This window comes from Desmodus rotundus, chromosome 3, assembly GCF_022682495.2.
Source record: "Desmodus rotundus isolate HL8 chromosome 3, HLdesRot8A.1, whole genome shotgun sequence".
Lineage (NCBI taxonomy): Eukaryota > Metazoa > Chordata > Mammalia > Chiroptera > Phyllostomidae > Desmodus > Desmodus rotundus.
Window position 1 is genome coordinate 15462527 of NC_071389.1, and position 24417 is coordinate 15486943.

At 47.7% G+C, this 24417-nt stretch overlaps 1 pseudogene; it reads right to left on the minus strand.

The window, feature by feature from the left end:
• Positions 1-846: 846 nt before the first annotated feature.
• Positions 847-1263, minus strand: LOC112299005 (large ribosomal subunit protein P1 pseudogene; annotated as a pseudogene).
• Between the last annotated feature and the right edge of the window lie 23154 nt (positions 1264-24417).

Consider the following 24417-nt stretch of genomic DNA (forward strand, 5'->3'; position numbering starts at 1 on the left):
ACAGCTCTGCAGGGACCCCAGCTGCCCACCTGGAAGGAGCCTCCTGTTGTTCTGTCCCGGGTGTTTGAATCCTTGACCAGGCTTCTGGGCGATTGCCTCATCCCACCAGGGCTGACAGATGTGCACAGCTGGGGGAGGGACTCTCTGCGGAATCCAGCCCTGCCCAACATGGGCCTGGGGCACAGGAGGTGGAAATCTCGGTTCTAGTCCTGGCCTCCACCTTTACGGTTGTGAGGCCCTGGGCAGGGACATGTTTCCTTCTCTCTCTGATGAGGCAAGTTCTTCATTCTCCCATCAGCCTCTGCCCCACGCTGTGTCTGCCTCTGTGCTGAGCCCAGTGCAGGCCGGACCCAGCTGCCCTGCCTTCGGGGGGTTCATGCTCCGTGGGAAGCTGACAGTGAACATCTGTACCTGTTTACTGCACTGAGTACAGGGGTCTTAACAGGGAGCAGTTTCACTTTTCTCTAATCACAGGCTCAACTGTGCAGGGGCGGGTCCCAGGGTCTTGTGGTCACATTCAGTTATTACAAGACCATCTGTTTGAAATCCTAATCCCAGAGGCACTTCCCCCGCTTTGTCCCCAGCCAGACTTGAGGGACTTGGAGTGTGTGTGTGTGTGTGTGTGTGTGTGTGTTACTCAGCAGGGGGCAAGAAGCCACTGGTTCTTACTTGGTCTCTTATCTCCAGTGTCTTGCAATAGATCAGGGGAACATAGTCTTGTTTTGAGACACTTTACTACCCCTCCATTTTTTTCAAAATTAAATTTTATTTATTTATTTATTCATTCATTCATTTATTTATTTATTTTAAAGTTCAGCTTTTTATTGACTGTGTTACAAAAGAGGTTTAGTCAAATAGTCCAAATTCCATGTCATCATCAGACTCCTCAGATTCTTCTTTCTTTGCTTCCACTTTCTTCTCCTCAGCGGGAGCAGCAGCAGTGGAGGGGGCAGGACCTCCTGCTGGGGCCGCACTGGCTGCTGGGGCAGGTCCACCAGCTCCTACACTGCAGATGAGGCTCCCAATGTTGACATTGGTCAGAGCCTTTGCAAACAAGCCCGGCCAGAAAGGTTCAACAGTTACACCAGTTGCTTTAATGAGGGCATCGATCTTATCCTCCGTCACCATCACCTCAGCGTCATGCAGGATGAGGGCCGAGTGGACGCAGGCGAGCTCTGAGTAAATGCAGGCGAGCTCTGAGACAGAGGCCGGGCTGTGGGCGAAGGCTGGGCGAGCGCTGCCAGGAGTGGTGCCAGTCGCCATAAGAAGTGAGGGCCTCACCCCAACGAGGCCTCACCTTCCTCGGAAGGACCGAGCACCTTCTCAGCACCTGGGGAAAAGCTAAATTTTTATTTTTTAAAAACAGTGGTAGAATACATATAATGTAAAATCTCCCACTTTACCTGTTTCCAAGTGTACAGCTCAATGACCTCAAGCATCCTCACATTGCTGCCGCATCCTCCTCCAGAATTTTTTATCGTCCCAAACTAAACCCCCTCCATTTTTAAATAACAACTGTTTTGAGATAGAATTCACATAACATACAACTCACCCATTAAAAGTGTCCATGTTAATGGATTTCAGAATATTCACAGCGTTGTGTAACCAGCATTACCATCAGTTTCAGAACCCCAGAAGGAAACCCTCCATCCACTAGCATCCCATGCCCTGTTCTGCCCCAGCGGCCTGCCATCCTCGCCAACTGCCAGTCTACGTCCTGTCTCTGTGGATTTGCCCATTCTGGGCATTGCGTATCAGTGCAATCGTACAATCCGTGGCCTTTTGTGTCTGGCACTTTTTGCTTAGCAGGGTGTTCTCGTTGTCCACTGATGTCACAGCTGTCAGTACTTCCTTAATCCCTCTCCATTTTGAAAATAGCCTCTCTGGTGTAGATGCTGAGGGAATCGGGGTTCAATAGGCAACATCTTGTTACCCACCCACAGCCAGGCTCCTCGCTGTGAATTCGCCTTGCCAGCCGCCATTGCCCTGATTCTGGCAGGCAGTGAGTGCTGGCTCTCTGCTGGGCCTGTGTGTGTGCTCTTCGGGGGTCCTGTGGGAGTCCCGGTCTCCGTCGTCTGCTGATGTGGGTATCTGGCTTGTCACCTCTGCCACTCACCTGCAGCATTCTACCCTGTGGTTCCTATTGCAGGTCCCCTCTTGTGCCTTCCTGGATGACACAAACCCAGCTGTTTTCTGTGACATCTGCCGCAGGCATGCAGGCTGCCCTGTGGCTAGTCCCTTCCACCCTGCTCTTTCTCTCTACTTCTCTCCTCCCCTGCTCACACGGGCCCTCAGCCAGAACAAGTCTGCCCCACCAGCAGATGTTCCCAGGAAGGAGATGCCCACTTCATCTCCTAGCAGGAGCCTCCTGCTTCCATAGTAACGGGATTTTCTTGGTACCTCTCGAGGGGCTTATTTGGGCGGGGTCTCTGGGGATAAGGGAGAGAAAATCCACAGTGTCCATGAAACGGAAGCTTCACATCACTGAAGTGTCCCTCTCCCCTGTCATACCCTGGCCTCCCATGGGATGGCCAGTCTCGCCCCTCAGAAAGCCCGGGAGAGGCCATATGACCAGCTTAGGGGCCCTTCTTCAGCACATGGGGTGCTCAGCAATTATTCACCCCAGCTCTGCACCCCAGTTGTCAATTGTGGGGCAAGTGGAGAAGTTCCTCTCAATATTCGATTATACACATAACCCCACCCTCATGTGGCATGTCTGACAAGTGCTATAAAAGGAGGTACAGAGACTATTCTGGTTTCCCTGGGGGTGTCACCAGGAAGTGACCTGGAGGGCAGGCCAGGCTGAGAGAATGGCGCATCCAAGCTCCTGAAGCAGGAAGGACGGCGGCACGCTGGGCAGACAGAGAGGCTGGTGAATGCTGGGCAGTGAGACTGCGGAGGCAGCATAAGCAGCGACATTGGTAGACCATTCACCCTGCACAGCGCTTCCTGCCCAGTATTCACAAAGGAGGAAATCACTCCGTTAGCCCTGTTTTGTAGATAGAGTTTTGCATCTTGCTCAGAGAGGTGAGGTGACTTGTCCGAGATCACACAGTAGGTATGCAGGGAAGCTGGGATTTGAACCTGGGTCCAGAGCTGGAGCTTCACCAGCACAGGACAGGCCTGGCCTCTGAGGCCATTCAACTTTTCTGCACTACATGATCCCAGCAGACCCAAGTGGGATGGCTGTCCTGCCCCAGCCTACCCCGTCCCTTTGCCTGCCTTTCCCTGAAAGCCTGAACGGGGTGGGACATGGGCAGGCTGTGATGGGTCTTGGAGGCAAAGGAGGCAATGATTGATTGATATGCGAAGTAAGGGCTTTGGTGCCAGCAGGCCTGGGTTCTGGTCTCCACACTACTTCTCACTGGGCTGTGTGACCAGGAGTGAGACCTCTCCTCTCAGATTGTTAGTTTCCTCTTTTGTCAAATACCCTTCTTAATTTATTTTATTCCCATTTTACAGATGGCCCAGAGAGAGGAAGGGAGGCAGGGGTCCCGAGGCCCCTAGGACCCAGCCCAGGGCTGTTTCCTCTGCACTTTGTCGTCATCCTCTCAGGGGGCTGGGCAGGGTCAGTCACAGGGGACTTACAGTAGGCATTTGATGCAGAGGCCCAGGTTCAGAAGATGGGGCTCTCTCGTAACAGTCTCAGGGGAGTGCAGCCTGAACCACCTCCCCCTCCCTGCACCCGTCTCTGGGCCTGCCTGGTGGCTGACTCTGATTTCCCTGGGGCCCCATCTGGACTGTGCAGACAGTTCCCTGCGCACACCGGACTCCCGCAGTGCCACAGCATTCCCACAGGCCCTGCTTTCCATATAACACGCGCACACACCCACCCCAGCAGCAGGGGTGGCACTTCAGCTGGGCTGAGGGTGGGGTGTGTCTGTCTTCCCTGAGTGTCTCCTGCCTACTCCCACCCCGGGTACAGCGCAGATTCCAGGCCAAGGGTCCGGGACACCAGAGCCCCGATGGTCCTCAGTCTAGTCTCGGATGCAGATTCGCATCCCTGGGCCCCAGCCCAAGTCTTAGCCATGGTCCCAGGCTGAGACCCAGAGCTGCCCTTAGACCGAGCCTTGCCTTGGCTCCATTCTAAGCCCTGATTATAGTCCCAGACTTAGTCCTGATCCTGGTTCCAGGCTAAGCCCTGGCCTTGTTCTAAAACTGAGCCCTTATCTTTTTTCTAGACTGTTCTTTAACCCTGATTCCAGGTTAGCCCTTACTATCGGTTAAGCTCTAAATCTAGCTGCCAACTAGATCTTGACTCTGGTCAGAAATTCAGTCATGACCTTGCTGTAAATCAGTCCTGACCTCAGTTCTTGGCTGAACTGTGACCATGGCTACAGACTGACCTCTAATTTCCAAACAACAAACCAACCGTTGACCTGAAACCTAGCCTAGTGGGAGCCCAGGGTCCCTTCAAATGGCCTTATTTGTGTTGGACCAGAAGGAAAGCTAGTGTTTCACTGGACAGAGCTGTGGAAACTGCACGAAGCACAGAGGAAGTCATAGAGGATGAAGGCGACCATTTCAAAGAAGAGAAACCAGTGACCAAGGACTGGTATCTGGATTGCGAATGGGAAGTGGAAGGACTCTGGGTCAGAGTCCAAAGCCGTGGTTCTACACTAGGCTCCATTGTTGACCGAAACGAGATTTTGGATGAGTCCATTGCCTCATTAAGGTTGTTCCTTCATCTTAGAGGGGTCTGCCTGTTTCTTCTTGGGTTATGGGGCTCCTTGAGAGTGCCCTTTGCCATCTTGCCTTTAGGTCTTCTTATATACTGTCCCCTTCAGCTAGACCACTGTTCTTTCCTTGTCCACCCCTGGATCTTCAAGGCAAAATGCCCCTTCCCCTAGGAAGTCTCCCTGAAGCTCCTCGTGGTGGACATAAGGGTGTCACCCAGATCAGCCTTCAGTGGAGGACTTGGTACCCCAGGTCTGCAGACAGCCTTCACCCTCCAGCTGTCACCCATTCAGGACTGCCCACATCCTGTGACTGATCGATGACTCGGGGTGGGGAAGCCATCTCCAGCCATGTCAGGACAACTCTGAAGGGTTCTTCTAGCACCCGAGCTCCCATAGGGTCAGCTGAGGTGTCGTTGGACCTGTGTCAGGGTCTCCCCTTTCCCCCGGCTCCACCTTCTGCCCCTCCATTCCACAGGTGTTGATCTCAAAACGCTCCCTAAAAACATCCGTACGCAGACCTCCATCTCCGACTCTGCCTGTGATGTCACCCCCGAGGCCAAGTCATAGGTTCCTCCCATGGCTCTTGGTCATCTTTTTTCTAACACTGATAATAATTTAGGGTACTTCCTTTTTTCCTGGCTACTTCCACCAGATTTATCATGCAAGGGGGAGGGACACACAGCACCAGCACCACTCGGCGCAGAGAAAGATAACTGGGGAAAAATTTAGAGAAGCAGTAGAGTGTCTGTCTGCAGCCCCACACTCTCATCATCCTCAGCAGGGGCTCTCAGCCTGGCGAGTGTGTCCTCAAATGGCCAGCAGTCCGCAGAGAGGAGCCTGCCTTACCCAGCCAGCAGGACGGGCAACAAGTTCCAGGAGGAAGGACTCACCCCCACTGTTGGTCAAAGAGAGAGGACGTGTAATTTCTCTAAGTAACAAGAAACATATGAAGGGATGTCTGGGCGTGAGCGACACCAGGGAGTGTGTTTACTAAGGCCCAGGGCCACAGCCTAAGGACTCGGAGAAGAGCCTTGAAGAGTCTCGGCACAAGGAACACTGATATCTTCCAGAGCTGATGTTCCCCACAGACTTGCCTAAGCTATCAAAGGCAAGGGGGATAAAATGAGCCTCCCTCCAGTCCTGTCTCTCATCAAAAATATATGCTTCGTGAGGGTAGCAGCTGAGTCTGTCTTGTTCCCTGCTCAATCAATTATATATGTGCTGTGGATAAATAAATGAATAGATCAAAAGATAAGGGCTAAAAAAGCAATTTACAAACCTGAAACACTAAGCAAGGCAGGGGATAATTGGGGAGAAATGCTTCTTCTAGAAGGTATTCCTTAGGAAGGGCCAAATAAAAAGGCTATTAATAGACCCGATTAATAAACATCAGCCAAGGTAAATGTTAACAGGAAGCACCTCTGCAAATGTTGGCAGTCTCCTAGGCAGGGCTCCGGGAGCAGGCAGGCCTCCCCCTCGTATTTACTCAGAGCACATTTGTGGTCCTAGGGGAGCCTCTTTCCTGAGCCCCAGAGCAAGGGGCGGGCACAGCCCAATCTTTCTACTTCCTGGAAGCTCACGCTGCTGCATCCACGCTGACCCCTTAGATACTCCTTAAACTCACTAAGCTTGTTTGAACCCCAGCATCTTCCTCCTCACTGTTCCCATTGTCCTCTTCCCCTCGCTTTCTTCAGGTTTCTACGCAAACATCACCCCTTCACACAGGCCTTTTCTGACCCCAATCTCAAATACAGCCAAGGCCCCCATTGTCCATCTTTAATTTTACAAAATTTACATAACTCTGCCTTAACTTATTGAAAGGACTTATTAAAACCTGAAGGTGTACTATATAATATATGCATTTTATTTTATTTGTATCCAACTTCCCGTCTAGAATGAAGACAGTGACTTTTCTGTCCCATTTACTGCTGCGTCTTCTAGAACATTGCCTGGCACTTCCGCAGGCACTCAGTAAAACTGCCGAGTGAACACGTGAGGGTTGAACTGAACCGAGTCCCTGCGCTCAACCAGCTCCCCTCGCACAGGCAGTGCAGGCGGCTGAAGGCAGCTTCTCCACCGTGGGCTGAGGCTGAGCCATGCGAAGAAGTCATGCAGGCTGCTCTAGCAGCGGTCCTCACCGGGTGGGGGCGGGGTGAAGGAAGGCTTGCTGGATGAACAGGCCACGTTTAACCAAGACCGGAGGGCTGAGTAGGAATTCTGCAAGTGAGAGGAAGGAGGAGAGCGTTCCGGACAGAGAGATGTACAGGTACAACAGTTTGAAGGCAAGAGAGAGCTGGAAAGTTGGTAGAACGTACAGAAGTTTCATGTGTCTGGACCAGAGTGGGGAGCAGGGTGGGGGTGCAGGGGAGACTGGGGTTGGGGTGAGCAGTGGTCCACTCATGTAGGATCTGGAACGAGCGTTAAGCCTGAAAGCAACGTAGCCAGATTATTTTTCTCTATAAGCATTCACGATCTTCAGGAATTTTACCATATGCTCGTCTCTTGTCCCAGTGATATTGGTCACTTAATATTTTACATGTAGCTGACTTGCTTTACTTAAGTACATTCATTTAAAAGGGAAGCTCTTTGTAACGCTATTCTAATTTGTGTCCTAAACACAAACTGATGTAAAACTAAACCTAATGAACATGGAATAATGTCACATTCCATCACCTGCTTAGGGCTGTGATCCCAAAGTCTGCATTCTCTTGTTTCTAAAGGGAGACTAACAAGTGTCACTGAGGTGTTAAACACAGGTAGCCCCAAAGGGGTCTTTCTCCTTGACATAAGATTGAAAGGGAATATCTTTCTTGTTCTACGATTTAGCATTACTTCAAGCTGTGTCTGGATTGCTTCTATGATTATATCAGTAACTACATAAAATAATCTTACTCATGACTAGTGGTAAAATTCGTTGTGAAGTTCACTGTAAGTCTTCAAGGTGTTTGACTGAATGGGAGTAGGGTATAGAAGAGGAAATGGGGTGGGTGGCCAAGAAAACCAAACAAGCCAATCAATCAACAGTTATCCATTCTCTCCCCTTATATTGTGAAACCTACCTACCCATCCAGCCACCTGCGCATCTACCTGCCTGCCCACGTGACCACCCACCTTTTGGCTTGTCTGCTTGCACACCCATAAATCCAATTACTCAGCCACTTGCTCACCTTCTTGCCCATCTAACTGAGTATCTTCTCACCTGCCCTATATATACAGAGTGGGCAAAAGTAGGTTTATAGTTGTTTGTATGGAAATAATACAATAATTAGTAAATAATACAATAATAAACTGTTTCACGTGCGCACAACTGTAAACCTATGTTTGCCCACCCTGCATGCACCCGTTCCCTTCATCCCACTACTATCCTGCACGTTCCCATCTATTCCCCTGTCTACCTGTCTACCTACTATCCATCCATTTTATCCATCCATCCATCTCACACATTACAATCCACATTTAGTGTCTTGACCCTTAGTTTTCTTATTCTTTCTATAATAGGAACCACAACCATGACCTCTGAGTTCTGATTTCAGGGTTTATTGCCTCTTACAAGCTTCAGTTCTCCTTGAGCTGCCTCTGGCGTTGTGCTGGAATGGAATCTCTGAAAATCACTCTATTCTTGCTGTTCCTGGCCCATCCCCTCATATGCTTCTCCCACGGGTCTTGTTTTCCCATAACCTTGCCAGGGCAGAGTCCTAGATTGTCAAAGCTGAAAGGGACTGTGGAGACCACTAATTCCAAAGTTTTCGGGTTCTAGATGGGAAAGCTGAGGTCCAGAATGGGCAAGGTTGCAGGATGAGCCAGTCACAGTATTAGGAATGTTTTCTTTCACAGGCTAAATCCTCCAGTCCCCACAAACTATTCTATTCGTGGATTTCTAAAATCGCAGGGCTCAAAGCATCCTTAGACATCATCTCTTTGAGTGGTTCACTCAAGAGGATGGCCCCACAGGGGTCGGGGTTGTGAGTGATCTAGTCTCTGAGTCCTTAATATCCCTCTTCAACTAGAGGACAGGACTATGGAAGATTGCTTTGAACAAAGGTTTTGCTGCTAAGGAGGAAGGTTTAAAACTTTTGTTCTCATCCAATGCCCTCATTTCACGGACAAAGAAGCAGGTTTAGAGGAAAAGGTTTTGGGCCCGAGGCCACATAGCTGGTAAGTGGCAGAGCAGGTTTACTAACCTGGGTTTCCTGGTCTTGTGTTTTCCCTTTGCTGAGCACCTGCTGGCTTTGGAGGGACTGGAGTCATGGCAGCCAGGGAAGAGGAAATACTGTTCTTATATGCCAGAATTCCTACACCTACCTTAGGGAGGGCAAGTGATTCCTTTTGCTGCTTGTGGGCTGAGGAAATACTACATTTAAAAAAAAATCAACTGTCCTCTGGGTTTCTCAGCTCTCTTCACTGGGCCCTGGCTGTTATGGGGAGGCAAGCCCAGGCACCAATTGTACCCCAAGCCCTTCCTTTATGAGGGCTTCTTCTCTTTGACAGCTCTTTGCCCTAAAAAATTCTGCCTGCTCATGTTATGAGAACTGAACACACTTTGTTCACTGTGATTGTGGTTTTGCCACTGAAATTGATAACCCCTCTTGGGAGAGCCATGTGATGCTTCCCTCCTGTGACATAGTGTGAATTGCTCTCTGGCCCCTAGTGGGGGGGCGGCAGTGTCAGGGCTCTGTGTACTGATCTGCTCCGGGAGCTGGGGCCAAGCTCCACTGTGTTCGACCTTGTCCCGAGACCTCCCACCTGCACCTCACTCCCAGAGGGTTCTGGGATGGTCAACATTTGCTGAAGCTTCAGTCTTGTTTATTTGCAGGGCACCTTTATGCCCTGCCCCTGGCCTTTTAACCCAGGTGAACTCATCTTTGCATAACAGATGCAGCTATTAAGAGCAGTCTCTGGAGTTGGTCTGCCTGGGTTCAAATTACAGCTCACTGCTTACTGGCTGAGTGGTCTTGAGCAAATTGCTTAACCTTTCTGGGCCTCAGCTTCTTCATCTGTAAAATGGAGATATAAAAGAATAGGAAGATCAGAGAAGATACTTGTGCTAGGATCCGAAAAAGATGGGAAGAAGAGGAGAGGGAAGAGAATCCTGGGTAGAAGCCCAGTGTGCAAAGGCCCTATAGCAAGAGGAGGCAGAGCAATTATTAGGGAATGAGAGAGGGCCCAGGATACCACAGCTTGACTTGCTCAGCATCTTTTTTATTTTAATTACATTTTACTGATTATGCTATTACAGGCATCCTGATTTTCCCCCCTTTGTCCCCGCTCCACCCAGCATACCCGACTCCCTCAGGCAATCCCTCCATCATTGTCCTAGTCCATGGGTCATTCATATAAGTTCATTGGCTACTCCATTTCCTCTACTGTACTTCACATCCACATGGCTATTCTGTAACTACCTACTTGTACTTCTTAATCCCCTTACCTCTTCACCCTTCCCCCCACACTCCCTCCCATCTGGCAACCATCACAATGCTCTCCGTATCCATGATTCTGTCTCTGTTCTTGTTTGCTTAGTTTGGTTTTTAGATTCAATTGTTGATAAATTTGCATTTTTTGCCATTTTATTGTTCACAGTTTTGACCTTCTTTTTCTTAAATAAGTCCCTTTAACATTTCATATAATAATGGTTTGGTGATGATGAACTCCTTTAGTTTTTTCTTGTCTGGGAAGCTCTTTATCTGCCCTTCGATTCTAAATGATAGACTTGGTGGGTAGCGGAGTCTTAGATGTAGGTCCCTGCTTTTCATGACTTTGAATGTTTCTTGCCAATCTCTTCTAGCCTGCAAAGTTTCTTTTGAGAAATCAGCTGATAGTCTTTTGGGAACTCCTTTATGGTTAATTGTCTGCTTATCCCTTGCTGCTTTTAAGATTCTCTCTTTATATTTAACCTTTGGCATTTTATTTATAACGTGTCTTGGAGTTGCCCTCTTTGCATCCATCTTGTTTGGGATGCTCTGTGCTTCCTGGACTTGCATGTCTATTTCCTTCACCAAATTAGGGAAGTTTTCTTTCATTATTTTTTCAAATAGATTTCCAATTTCTCACTCTTTCTCTTCTCCTTCTGGCACCCCTATGATGTGAATGTTGGACCTCTTGAAGTTGTCCCAGAGACTGCTTATACTATTTTCATTATTTTGGATTCTTTTTTCTTCTTGTTCTGATTGATTGTTCTTTGCTTCCTTATGTTCCATATCATTGATCTGATTCTTGGCTTCATCCACTCTACTGTTGTTTCCCTATAAATTGTTCTTTATTTCAATTAGTGTATCCTTCGTTTCTGACTTGATCTTTTTTATGCTGTCTAGGTCCTCACTAAGTTCCTTGAGCATCCTTATAACCATCCTTATATCCTTATAACTTTTGAACTCTGCATCTGGTAGATTGTTTATCTCCATTTTATTTAGCTGTTTTTCAGGAGTTTTGATCTGTTCTTTCATTTGGGCCATGTTTCTTTGTCTCCTTGTTCTGGCAGCCTCCCTGTGTTTGTTTCTATGTATTATGTAGAGCTGCTTTGACTCCGTGCCTTGGTAGTATGGTCTAATGTAGTAGGTGTCCTGTAGGGTCCGGTGGCACAGAGTCTCCTATAACCCAAGCTGGGTACTCGACTTGTGCCCTTCATGTGGGTTGAGTACAACCTCCTCCTGTAGTTGAGGCTTGGTTGCTGTTGGCAGATCCATGGGAGGGATTTACCCAGGCCAGTCCACTGCAAGGATTGGATATGACCACTGACCACAAACTTCTGCCCTCTATGGAGGATCAGCTGTGCAGGGGCAGGGTGGTGTTGCTCCAACCTGGTCTGTAGCTGTCCACTGGGTGCACTGGCCCTGGGGTTCCCAGTTGGTGCAGGTCAAGGTCAGCCCACACCTGTGTTTTGCCTCCGGCCACCCTGCCTGAGCTATAAAGCCATCTGAGATGGCTGCTACTTGTGCTGGGCTTGGAGTTTCCCAGGTGAAGCCAAGCAGTAAATCTAGGCTGGCTGCTGCTAGTGCCAGTTCTAGGACTCACTGAAGCCAGCTGTTGCTTATTTGATACAATTTAGGGAGTTGTGAATCATGAGCCAAGACCAGCTATTCATATGGAAAAGCAGCTTGGTTGGGCCCATAAGTTGGGTGGGGCGGAGTCTCTGAGGATCTCCAAGGCAGGGTCAAACAGTGTTAGCCAAGTTGATGGAGTCTCAGATATGGCACCAGCTTACCAGCTCTGTGGGTGGAGCATTTAGAAATGGGACAATGGCCTCTGCTCACCATGATGCCAGACACTGCAGTTTCTCCCTGTGTGCCACTGGTGCCTTTTCAAACTGCACCCCAGTGCTGGAGCTCAGAGGGAGTGAGTATGTGTGGGTGAGTCTGTGTGTGAGTTCTTTAAGAACTGGGGCTCTAGCAGTTTCCTTCACCGACTCAATCCCCACTGTTTTTTGTAGCCAGAAGTTATGGGGATTTATCTTCCTGACACTGGAAACTTGGGCTGGGGGGCCTGGTATGGGGCTGACACTCCATCCTCCCAAAATATCCCTCCTGAAGTTTTATCCATGTGGGTGAGGGACCAGCCCATTCCATGTCTGCACCCCTTTTACCAGTCTGGATGGATATGGTTTCTTTAATTCTGTAGTTTTCAGACTTTCATTCAACTCAATTTCTGACGGTTCTGAGTGATGGTGGTTCTGTATTTTAGTTGTAATTTTGCTGTGGTTATGCAAAGAGGTGAGCCATGTCTGTCTACATCGCCATCTTGACCAGAAGTTCCACTCAGCATCTTTTGTAGTGTGCTTTCCTGTACTGGAGACACAAAGAAGCTAGAGTTCTAAAGCCAAGTGGTTTCAGTCCTATTAATCAGAAGCAGCATGGACATTAACACTATAAGGCAGAGGTCATGCCTCTCTGATTTTTCAGTCATGGGGATATGTTTTTTCAGCAGCTGTGGCAGCATGTTCAGTGTCTAGCCAGGGGCGTCCAACCTTTTGGCATCTCTGGGTCACACTGGAAGAATAAGAGTTGCCTTGGGCTACACATTAAATACATTGTGACACATAATCACAAAAAAATCTCATAATGTTTTAAGTAAATTTACGATAGCTGTGAACCGAATTCACAGCTATCTTGGGCGGCATGCAGCCGGTGGGCCGCAGTTTGGACACCCCTGGTGGACCCTTGTTTTGTGATTGTAGGAGAAGCACTTGGGGCACCCATTCTGCTGGCAGGGATCAGGGCTGAGTATAGTCCTGGAGTCAGCAGGGGTGGTGGCAGCGTCTGGATCCCCCAGCTTCTTGATTGTGGCAGAGGCTGCAGGGTTACCCTGGGGGTCATTTCTGGAAGCTCAGCCTAGAGCCAGCCTCTCCTGACCTCCCAACAGTGTAGTAAGGGCTATTTCTCTATATTGAATTCCTTTCTGTTTAAAAGAACTGGAGTGATTTCTGGAATATGAAGCTGTGGTTAAGGCAAGAGCTGAGGGTGGTTTGGGATGTGTGTGTGTGTGTGTTTGGGGGTGGAGTGGGTAGTGATTGAAAGGGAGCAAAGTGGATGGATCAGAGATATTTAGGAGATGAAATTATAAGACTGGGTGAGGGCTGGGGGACTGCTAGTAATCTGTGTGAGCTCTACGTGGCCATTTCCTTCTACTCTCTGTGCCCCTATTACTCAGTGTGCCTCATAGCTCTACAGAGTCACACAATGGAAAGAGTGAGGGCTCGGGTATCAGATACATTGGGTGTTAATCCCAGATCCACCCCTACCTGTTATGTTACCTTGGGCAAGTTACCGAATTCCTCGGGACTTCTGGTTTCATCTTTAATCAAATGGGGACAATAAGAAGGATGATCATAGTAATTCCACTGGTTTACTGAACAGTGCTTGGCACATAGTAGGCACTCAATAAGTATTTGTTGAATGGATGAATTCAAGAGGCTGAAACTGAGGGGGTACCAGGAAGAAACTACCTTATTTTTCTTATCTGCCAGCAAGTGTAGTCTGTCAAGGGCAGGTTACCCCTCCTTGTATGGGGCTGGGAGCAGGACTGAGTCTCCCCAGATATGACACCCAGGTATGCAGATTATTTTTGAGCTGAAAACAAGTAAAGTCCAACACACTCAGGAAGAGCTGTTTTTTACCAGCCCTGTTCCTGTCTTACGAAATTCAGATAGAAAAACCTCTGTCTGGAAGGGAAACAGGCCACCTTAGGATATGTGAATTAAGTGGGGAAGACAGGGAGGATCTAAGCAAAGATCCATTCACTGGATCCCCCGTCGTCCCATTGTCTCCGAATGGCCTGCAAGAATTTGTTTACCAAATGTTTCCTCTTTCTCATCCGCCTCTGAATTGCCTACTTCCCCCTCCTGTCCAAAATGACACATATACCTCATTTTGCCTCACTGTCTTAGGAATTTTCACGCTTGTGTGAATTCCCCATGTGAATACTAAAATTTTATTTTCTCCTGTTAATCTGCTGTATGTTGGATGAATTATTTAACCAGTCAGAAAAACTAATGAGGTAAGGGAAAATTTTCCCTGGCTCAGTCCTTGACTCCTAATGATAATTCAGGCAGATCCATGGCTTTCGGGTTCCTTTTGGTCAAAATAACAGTTTCATCTTGATAATTAAAACTCACTTTCAGTAACTAGGAAGTCCACTCTCACCCAGTGAAATCTAAAATTTTTATTTCACATCCAGTTCAAAGCACAAACAAATCCCTCCCTCAATGGGTACTTGCTATGTGCCTGCCCCAGCGCTGGGACGGATAGAGTTGCCAGATAAAACACAGAAAGCCCCATTAGACTATAATTCCAGATCAGTAATGAGTAACCTGTTACTCTATGCGTGTCCCTAACATTGCATGGAGCATATTCAAGTGTAAAAGTTATTGGTTGCTTATCTGGAATTCAAATGTACCTGGACTTCCTGTATTTTTGTTTTCTAAATCACAGTACAGAAACACATGGGCCCTCGCCCTGTGGGGGTATAAGCGTCCTCTACCTCTGCAAAAGGCATTCGACTCTAGGTAAGCAGACCGGTCCAGGAACACCTTTCCCCCCACTTTCCCTTTAGCATAGAGGACATTATCTATAACGCTGACCATCGACAGGTGAGATTTGAGCAACGCTTGGCCCTGTAGGCCTCGTTTTCCACCTTTGACCTCTGGAAGCTTGCTCCTTTTCAAATGGTCAGGAAAGCCCCTTTGCCTCTGAGAGGGTCTGAAGGCACGTCAGCTAGCACTTTATGTGACAGCCGATTGGGAGTAGGAGCTTCTGAGAACGAGTCAGTGGTGATTTCCTGGAAGGGGGTGCAGCCTCACTGAGGAGTGGGAGGCGTCAAATGGAGGATTCGGGCCCAGCTACAGGCTGAGTGGGTTGTTCCCTACACGCCGCAGAGCAAGGGCTGGAGAGAAAGCACCAGTAGCAGGTCCTAGAAGAGGCCATTGTCTACCTGGTGGAGAATGGGGGACACAGTGAGAACAGGGGCTGAGGGAGCTAATGAGTGTGGATTTGGGGCAAGGCCCTCATCCTCTAAGACCCCAGTGCCCCATCATAATGTGGACCATTGGAGCAAAGGCTCTGCGTGAGGCAGCCCACCAGACCTCCCTGTCTCAGTCCCCTCTAACTCGCCTTGGCTGGCTGGCCTTTCTGCTGGGTCCTGCAGAGTCTCCCTCCCACAGCTTCTGCTGTGTTCCTGTGTCTGCCACCCTCCCCCACCAAGGGTACCTGGGGCCTGGCATGGAGTGGGCTGGACGTACCCACAGGAGGGATTGCCTCTCTCACACCTGTCCTCAGGCCCGACCTGGTTTTCTAGCCAGAATCAGTCACCGAGTACAGGGGAAGGCAGGGAAGAGCAGGGACCCACCCTCCTGTTCTTAGCTCCCTCTCACCTTGACCTCTGTAGATAATCGCAGAGCCTTTTGGGGGTTCTAAAGTATAAATCTGGCCCTGACTGGTGTGGCTCAGTTGGTTGCGTGTTGTCCTGCAAAGCAAAAAAGTTGCCAGTTTGATTCCCAGTTGGGACTCATGCCTGGGTTGTAGGCCAGTCCCTGGTTGGGGGCATGTGAGAGGCAACAGATCACCATTCTCTCAAACATTAATGATTCTCTCCCTCTCTTTCTCCCTCCCTTACCCTCTCTCTAAAAATAAATAAATAAAACCTTTAAAAAAATAAAGTATAAATCTGGATACTTCTAGCTTTCCCCATTGGCAATTTGGGGTTCAAGATTCTTGGTTCCCCTAAGTTACAACCCACTGACTTCCTTTTCTGCCTTTCAGATTTTAGTAATGCTATTTCCTCAGCTGTGCTGATTGTGCTGGTGGTGTTATGTCTTTAGAAAAATCACTTTTGCCTTCCTGTTAGTGGAGCATCGGGAGAGAGCAGAGCTTTGTGTGTGTGCTCACTCTGTCTTTTTTAGCCAGAATTCATTGCCAGTCTAATTTAATCTTCTCAGCAATACCAAGGGGGAAGCATTATTATCCTCATTTCCCAAATGAGCAAACTGAGCTTAGAGGGGATGTCTGCAGAGCTAAGAAGTGGCAGGACCTGGTACCACTGTGGCCCTCTCTCTGTCTTTAGCACTTTCCGCCTTACACAGCTCTCCCGGCCATGCTCAGAGAAAGCCGTGCCCCCCTCTCCTCCACAGAGGTTGGTGTCTTATGTGGCAAGACTCCACGAGGCCAGAAGGACACTTTGGGGGTAATCATGCCTTTCTCCATCTGAATATGTCCTCTGACCATGCCTTCTGTAGAACCCAAGGAATTATGAGAGTGACAAACTATTGTCAAATGCAATGACAATCAGAAGTGACCTTAATGCCCAACAATAGTGGACCGGGTAGGTAAAGTTCGGTATCTCCATTTAAAAATGCGTTTGGCGGTCAGAATGATGGAAGAGAAGAATATTTAGTGTCATGGGGAAATGCTCCTGATGTACTGGTAAATTAAAGAAATGCATTACCTAAGCGGTAGGTGTGGTATAATCCCATTTTAACAGTGACAAATTAATCCCAAATTAATAAGAAAATAATTAGTATTTACCTGCAACTCTTAATCCTGTTGTATAGGTCCCAAGCCAACCTCCCAACTCAAAAGGAATTCTGTTTTCCCCAGGGTATGAGATCAAGTTCTAATGCCTTAGTCCCCCTCCCCCATTCCCACCCCCACCCCTACCCTCCATCCCTCGGAATCTGGAAGCCCACAATACATATCCCGTGGAGAAGAAAGTGCTGCTCACCACTCCCCTGCCCCCACCCCAACTTGCTGCTGACATCTAGTGGATAGCAGTCAAGGATGCCACCAAATATCTTACAATGCACAGAACAGCCCCCCCCCCCCCCCCCCCCCGCAAACATGACAAAGAATTGTCCAGCCCCAAAGGTCAACTTGATTTCTTCATCTGTCAAATGGGATCAATAGTAATGCACTCCTCATAAAGATGGTGTGGGAACTAAATGAGATAACTGACTATACGGAGCCTGAAGCAAATATTACATTCATCCTCCAAGTGAGCAGGGACTGGGTGAGACTTACTATTGGGATCTGCCTCCCAAACCTAAGTCCTCAGTATGCTGGAATACTGTGGGTACTGAGAATACTTCAAATAATCATACTTTCCTTTTTACTTTCAACCTGGGCCTCTTAAAAGCCTCCCCCCTGTTTTTGAGAGAGTGGAGGTGAGTGAATTAGCTAAAGGGAGGGAAATGACAGCCAGTTTTAATGCAGGGAGGAATGCCCCCCAACCCCCACTGCAGACTAAAGGAGGAGAAGCGGATCTGAAGTCTAGCCACAGCCTGTTTTATGAAACATGGGATTTCCTTTTCTAAAGATCCTTTGCACAAAGATAAAGATTGATTTATTCAGGATGCCTTAAAACAGTGTGTTTCAAAATGCAGGTCACTCGCTATTACAGCTGCGCTGTCCAGTCCAGTTGCCACTAGCCACATGGGGCTTCTGGCGCACTAGAAGTGTGGCTAGTCTGAATTAAGATGTGTTGTAAAGGTAAAATACACACACTAGATCGGGGGTCCCCAACCTGTTAGGAACCAGGCCGCACAGCAGGAGGTGAGCTTGATGTCATGAACTTGAATCATCCCAAACCATCCCCCCCACCCCAGTCTGTGGAAAAACTGTCTTCTGTGAAATTGGTCCCTGGTGCCAAAAACACTGGGGATCGCTGCACTAGATCATGAAGATTTAGTGTTTAAAAATATATAACCTATCTTGTCACTGGCTTTTAAAATAATAATTGAAATGATAATTTTTGATATATTGGATTAAATAAAATATACTATTAAAGTTTATTTCACCTTAAAATTTTTTTAAGTTAAAAACTTTTTGAAAGCCCCGTGGTTTGAGTGGCTTGGCACAACACATGAATTTCTCATTTATGCTCCAAGGTTCTGCCCATCATAGTTGCACGGGGACCCTGGCTGATGCAGCAGCTGCCACCTCAGTCCCTGTCAGGCACCTTGCTAGAGAGAAAGCCAGCGCTCTGCAGGATATGGCGCTGGCAACTAAATGCTCCAGACTAGAAATGACATGTGTCATTTCTGCTAGCAGCTCATTGGCCAGAATTAGCACATGGCTCTACTCAACCACAAGGAGGTGGAGCCACCCTGCCACATGTCCCAAAGGCAGACATCCAGAAATATTTGACAAACAGTGCAAATGACTAGCTCAGTTTCTATCAGCTTATTTTTTTTTGTATTCGAAAAACACATAGAATAGGATATTAGAAAAAGTAGAATGGAATAAAATAGGACATATCAGAGGCATCACAAAATTATTTTAAATTATGATTGAGGCTCAATACATACTTGTGAAATGATGAAAATTATTTTTCTGCAGGGGTGGTAGCCACAATGAACACGTCTCCTTAACTTTAACACTAACCAACTGCCTGCCTGCTGGTTACCTCATGTAGGGTGTTAGGGGCCCCCCTAATGGATGGAGAAACTGGCTCCAACAGATGAGTGGCGTACCCAGTCACCCAACCACATGGAGAGCTGGGACTTGGGACAAGCAGGATAAGCGATGGACCTCCCTCCTCCAGCTCCAATGTTTCTTCTCTTTCACTGTCAGCTTCGAACCTTCAATTTGCTGTTTTTATAGCCAAGGACACTGAGGGTTAAACAGATGAGGGGGCTTGCCTAGGGTTACATAGCCACCAAGAGGCAGGAGTTGGACTCACATGCAGGTCTATGAGATTCAAGGCTCTGGCCACAATGCTCTGTTGTCCGTCTGGCTTATTGATCTGTTTCTAGAAAACACTTGGATGGTTTAATGAATACGGTTTGAGGGAATTTCCCATGATTGTTTGGTTCACGTGGTCTTCACCCAGCAATACCTGGCTGATGCCTTGGGCCCCTCTCACCGTCCTAATCCCAGAGGGGCAGAGACTCTGGACCCCCATAGAAGCTGGAGCCTCAATAATCCATAGACATTAAAAAACAAACACCCAAACAACCAAAAACTCCTTGGTATTAGCAAGTAGAACAAGATGGTTAAACTCGTCAGGATTACATTTTGGATACAATTTTATTTCTTGCTTGAGGGAGGATTGATGTAGGGTTTTGGAAATGTACTTTTATGAGATTCAAACATATTTATTTTACATGCCCTTTAAAAAGTCCCAGCACCATAAATAATAATAACTAATATTTAGTTCCTGCTATATGCCAGGCACTATATTAGAACATTAACATGGTTTATTTCATTTAATCCTCACAATATTAGCTAGGTACATGTAACCCAGGACTGCAGGAGTGAGAACCTTGACCCCTTACCTTAGCACGCTTGTAGAAGTGGCCTCAGCTGGGATTCTCAAGTGCTGAGATTCAGTGGTGCCTCTCCTGCAAACTGCTGATTTATCTACTTTGATCCTTAGATTCCACATCTGGAACATTCTACCATTAAGCTGGATCGGGGGTCCCCAACCCCAGGGCCACGAACCCTAATGGTCTGTGGCCAGTTAGGAACCAGGCACACAGCAGAAGATGAGCGGTGAGTGCGAATGAAGCTTACCAGCTGAGCTCTGCCTCCTGTTGCCCAACCCTCTCCCCACCCCCAGTCCCTGGAAAAATCATCTTCCAGGAAACCGGTCCCTGGTGCCAAAAAGACTGGGGGCCGTTGAGCTGGATGATCTAGATACTCTTGGAGAAGAGGGGCTTAGCCGAGCCTGACTTCATAAACAGCACTATTACTATTGTTGAGACAGGGACCGTATCTTCTGAGACGAAAATCAGTGTGTAAACTATGTCCAACCTGCCACCCACAGGTCGCTTGCGCCCAGGACGGCTATGAATGCGGCTCAACACAAAATCGTCAATTTACTTAAGACCTTTTTTTGGCTCATCTGTTTTTGTTAGTGTTTGTATATTTAATGTGTGGCTCAAGGCAACTCTTCTTCCAGCGTGGCCCAGAGATGCCGAAAGGGTGGGCACCCCTGGTACAATCTGACTAATGAGAGTACTCACAGGGACCACGGACAGAGTATTTGAAATTGGAGCTTCCCTGGAAACCGAGTTACAAAGATTCAGCTTGGGCCGCTAGCTTGCTTGCCAGGAAGAAATGGGGCAGCACTGATTCCTTTTGTCTTTAATCATATGGGTCACATTTTTTCCATTGCTCACTATGTACCAGACTCTGTGCTAAGACATTTACCTTTAGTCTCCATAACACCCTATGTGGTGGGCACTGTGATTATCTCCATTTTGCAGATGAGGAAACTGGAGCTTCAAGAGGTGAGCAACTTGCCCAAGGTCTCACTGATGGTAGGACATTGAGTCAAGACTCAAAACTGGTACTCTGAGCCAACGGTTCTCGCTCTTACGGGTCTGCATTCCTTTCTTCAGTGTAATTTAATCCTTCTGTCATCTTTATGAGTGTGTTACTATTGATCCCATTTGACAGATGAAGAAATAGAGGCTCTGAGAGTTCAGACAAGTTGCCCAAGATCAACAGCCAACTTGTGGCAGAGCCAGGGTGCAAACTCCGGCCTCTGTGACTACAAAGTCACCCTCGGCACTGTTGACATTTGGGGCTGGGCAATTCCTTGTGTAGTGGGGGTGGGCTGTCCTGTGCACTGTGAGATGTTCGATGGCATTTTGACCGCTATCTACTAGATGGCAGCAGCACTCCTCCCCAACTGTGATGAGCGAAATTATCTCCAGACATTGCCAACTGTTCCCTGGGGGCAAAATTGCTCCTGGTTGAGAATACCTGTTCCTGGCTGACTGGGCCACCTCTGATGCAAGGCTGGGGACTCAGGCAAGAAGAATTGAAAGGAAACTTTCATGATCTTTTAAGAGTCTGAGGGCAGGTGCTCTGGGCTCTGTAATCCTGAAATCGGTCCAGCTGTACAGTGAGGTATTGACTGCAGCCTGCTGTAATGAGCCTAGGAGAGCCGCAGGGCCTTTCATCTGGGGACTGACCTGGCGTGCTCTCACCTGGCAGGGCCCCGTTCATCAGTGTCTCTCCTGCCGGGGGTTGAATTTGTCTGGAGGCCATTAAGGAAGCTGCCTGATGATTATCTCTTGGCTCACTTGGCTTCATTTCTAGTCTTCTATTCTAAATGGGACTAATGACCATTTAGGATTCAGATTCCATATCAACTGGCCAGCACCTCCTCAGGCAGACAGGAAGGCCGCCTAGTTCATGGCTCCATATCCAACAAATGCCACCGCCCCCAGGCAAGTTAGAGACCTGGGAATCATTGCAGATGTCTCCCTCTAACTACATCCAATTTCAAGTCCTATCAGTTTTGGATTCTAAATACGATTTGGATTCTGCGATCCTGTTCATCTTCACTTCTCCAGTCCAAGATACCACAGATTTGCAATATCCTCTGTAAGTCACCCACTTCATTCATTCCCGCTGTCTATTTTGCTTCACACTGTAGCTAGAGTAGCCTTTTTAAAATGTTAATATGAGTCCACCCACCCACCGACCCCTACACACACATTCCTACTCCTGCCCTAAATCATTCAGTGATATTTCCTCTTTCCCCGTCATTCTCTCTACTGCAGACATTCTGCCTTGTCTGTTCTCAAAAGCATCATGCTTCTCCCCAACCCCCCCACCCTAGGGCCTTTACATATGCTCCCCTCTCAACCTGGGTGTTCTCTCTCTCTTAGCTTAGGTAACTCCACTCATCCTTAGGGGAGTCTTCCCTGACCACTTCTTACCCAACTGGAGTCTGGGTCCAGATCCTCTGTTACATGTTATTATAGCAGCATTTCTTTCTCTTTCCTTTCTTATCTCAGCTTACATACTTATTTGGGGGTTGCTTATTTGTTTTAACTCCTCTTCCCCCATGAAACTTTAAGCTCTGCAATGGAAACAAAGTGTCTATTTTTGCTCACCATTATCTCCTTAAAGCCTAGCATATTGCCTGGAACCAGCAGGAGCTTTATACATACTTGTTGAATGACTAAATGAGCTCATATAATCCAACAAGCCTGTGGTGATTTCGCCTGAGGCAAGTGTGCTCTTTCCCCGCCCTGACCTGCTGGTATTAAAAGATGGAGAGCAATAGACTCGGGAAAGACAGGAGGGGCTCTGGAGCCTGATCAACTGGGTTCATAATCCCCCCTCTGCCACTTCTCCTGTGTGTGATTCAGGCAAGTTCCTTAGCCTCTTTGTGTTTTAGTTTCCTCTTCTTTAAAGTGTCAGCAATAATAGTACCCGGCTCATGGGGTGGTTGTAAGGATCAGATAAATAAGATTCAACACCATGCTCTTATAAGGGCATCCATCACACAGAGTGCATGCCCCATTAACCTTAGTTATTATTAATATTATTAACAGAAAAAGCGTAAATTCTGGGGTTAGATGAATCTGGTTTTCTCTGGTATTTATAAGTTATTCTCTGTGTGTCTTTCAACAGGTCATGTCATGCCCATGAACCTCAGCTTCCCCATCTGTTAAATTGGGATCTCAAGGCCTATGTTAGAGAGGACCATTGTGAGGGTCAGATAGGATGAGAGTGAAGGACTTAGCCCAGGGCCCAGTGCCTGGGATTTCCTCCCCGACGGGCTGAATTGGTCCCTGTTGCCTTTTAGACAAGCAAGTCCCTGAAGATAGGCTTCATGTCTGCCTTATTTAGGGCTGTTAAGCTGGCCCTCTCTGTAAATGGCACATAATAGGTGTTTGATAGAGTTCTTCACTAAATGAATGAATGGATCAACAATGACGGAAACCATGCTTTGCTCATCATCGTGTCCTCCCGAGACTAGTGTGATGCTTAGCATCTGATGTCAATACATGTTTGTCGACAGAATAAAGAGATTTTTAAAATAGCTTTCATTTCTGTGCCCAATCCCTTTTGACTTTCTGAATTACACTGAGAAAGGTACTTGTTAACTAACTCTTAATCTCTCTAAGCCTTAATATTCTTATCTGTAAAATGAAGCTATTAATAGTATCTACCTCATAAGATTGTCCTGAAAAATAAAGCGATATGCTTGATACATAGAAAATGTCAGTTCACTATTATTCCCCTTCCTGAGCCTCAGTTTCCTCACCTGTGAAATGGGCATTTACTCATCCATTCATTACTCACCAAATATTGTGCCGACATGCAAGGCACTGGAGTTAAGAGCTAGGGTAGTGAGAGAGGTGATCGAGCCAGGGTCCCTGCCATGAAGAACTCAGTGTCTGCCGTGGGACATACCTCGATAGTAGAGACCCAGTGAGAAAAGAGCCGTGGTATGTGTAAGGTCTGTGGGGTCTAGGAGTGTGGGAGTGGGATGGGCACTTCCAGAGTTTCCGTGAGCTTGCTGGGGAGATTGTAAAGCCTTGGGTACTACCAACACAGTATAATCACCCAATGATATTGGTTGGAAATGGAGTTGTCTCCTCTGGGCTCTGGTTTTTGTAGCCTGAGTCTGTGGAAGGCATGTTAGTCGTGCTGCAGCCCCGCTTTTATCCTGGACACCAGCATACCACAGATTGGTCCAGGTGTCACCATCACTGTGAGCATGCAGTTCAAACAGACAAGTCCTTCTGAGGCTCAGCCTCGCCTTCCTCTCTTTCTCCTGGGTCCTACCTTCTTGGGGACTGAAGAGTGACTCCCCGACTCTTTCAATTTGGAACAATGCAAGGTGCCTCCAAAGAATGCTGGGTTCCTGCCTGGTTCTCCAGAGACAGGTCTGCCACTTTTGGAGGCTGGACCCAGTGAGAAGATGCTTAGGCAGTGGGGATCAGGAGAGGCCCGGCCAGGTGTCTGGGCTCCTGTATCCAAGTGGATCGCATCCTTGTCTCTGAGTCCCAGGAAACTGACTCCTGCCAATCAAACTCATCAGAGACTGAAACACCTGAATTAGAACTTCTGGGGTTGGGAGGGGCTATTCAACTCAATGGCCAAATTATTTGCACCTGTTACCCAGAGTAGCTTTTTATTTTCAACTGAAAGAGATTTATATGCCAAGGGTATTTAAATATCAGGGGAGGGTTTGCTGTCAGTGGCCTGGCCAGAGATATAAGGATATCTGAGTCCCAGAAGCCCATTGGTAGCAGGCCTCAGGGAAGAAGCAAGATTTACGAGGTGAGAGCTGCCTGGGCCGATTCTTCTGTCAGGAAAGTCCTCCCTGCAGTATTTTCTATCTTGTCAACGCTGCATTTCATTTTAAATTGCAGCTGAAAGCAGATATTTTCCCTCTTGCCTATTACACCTCTTAATTTGTTTCTCCCTCTGCTGTTATTTGTCTCTATAAAGTGTTTTGCATGAAAGACCCACACAGCACAATGTTGCTTTGCCCGGGCAGTGTG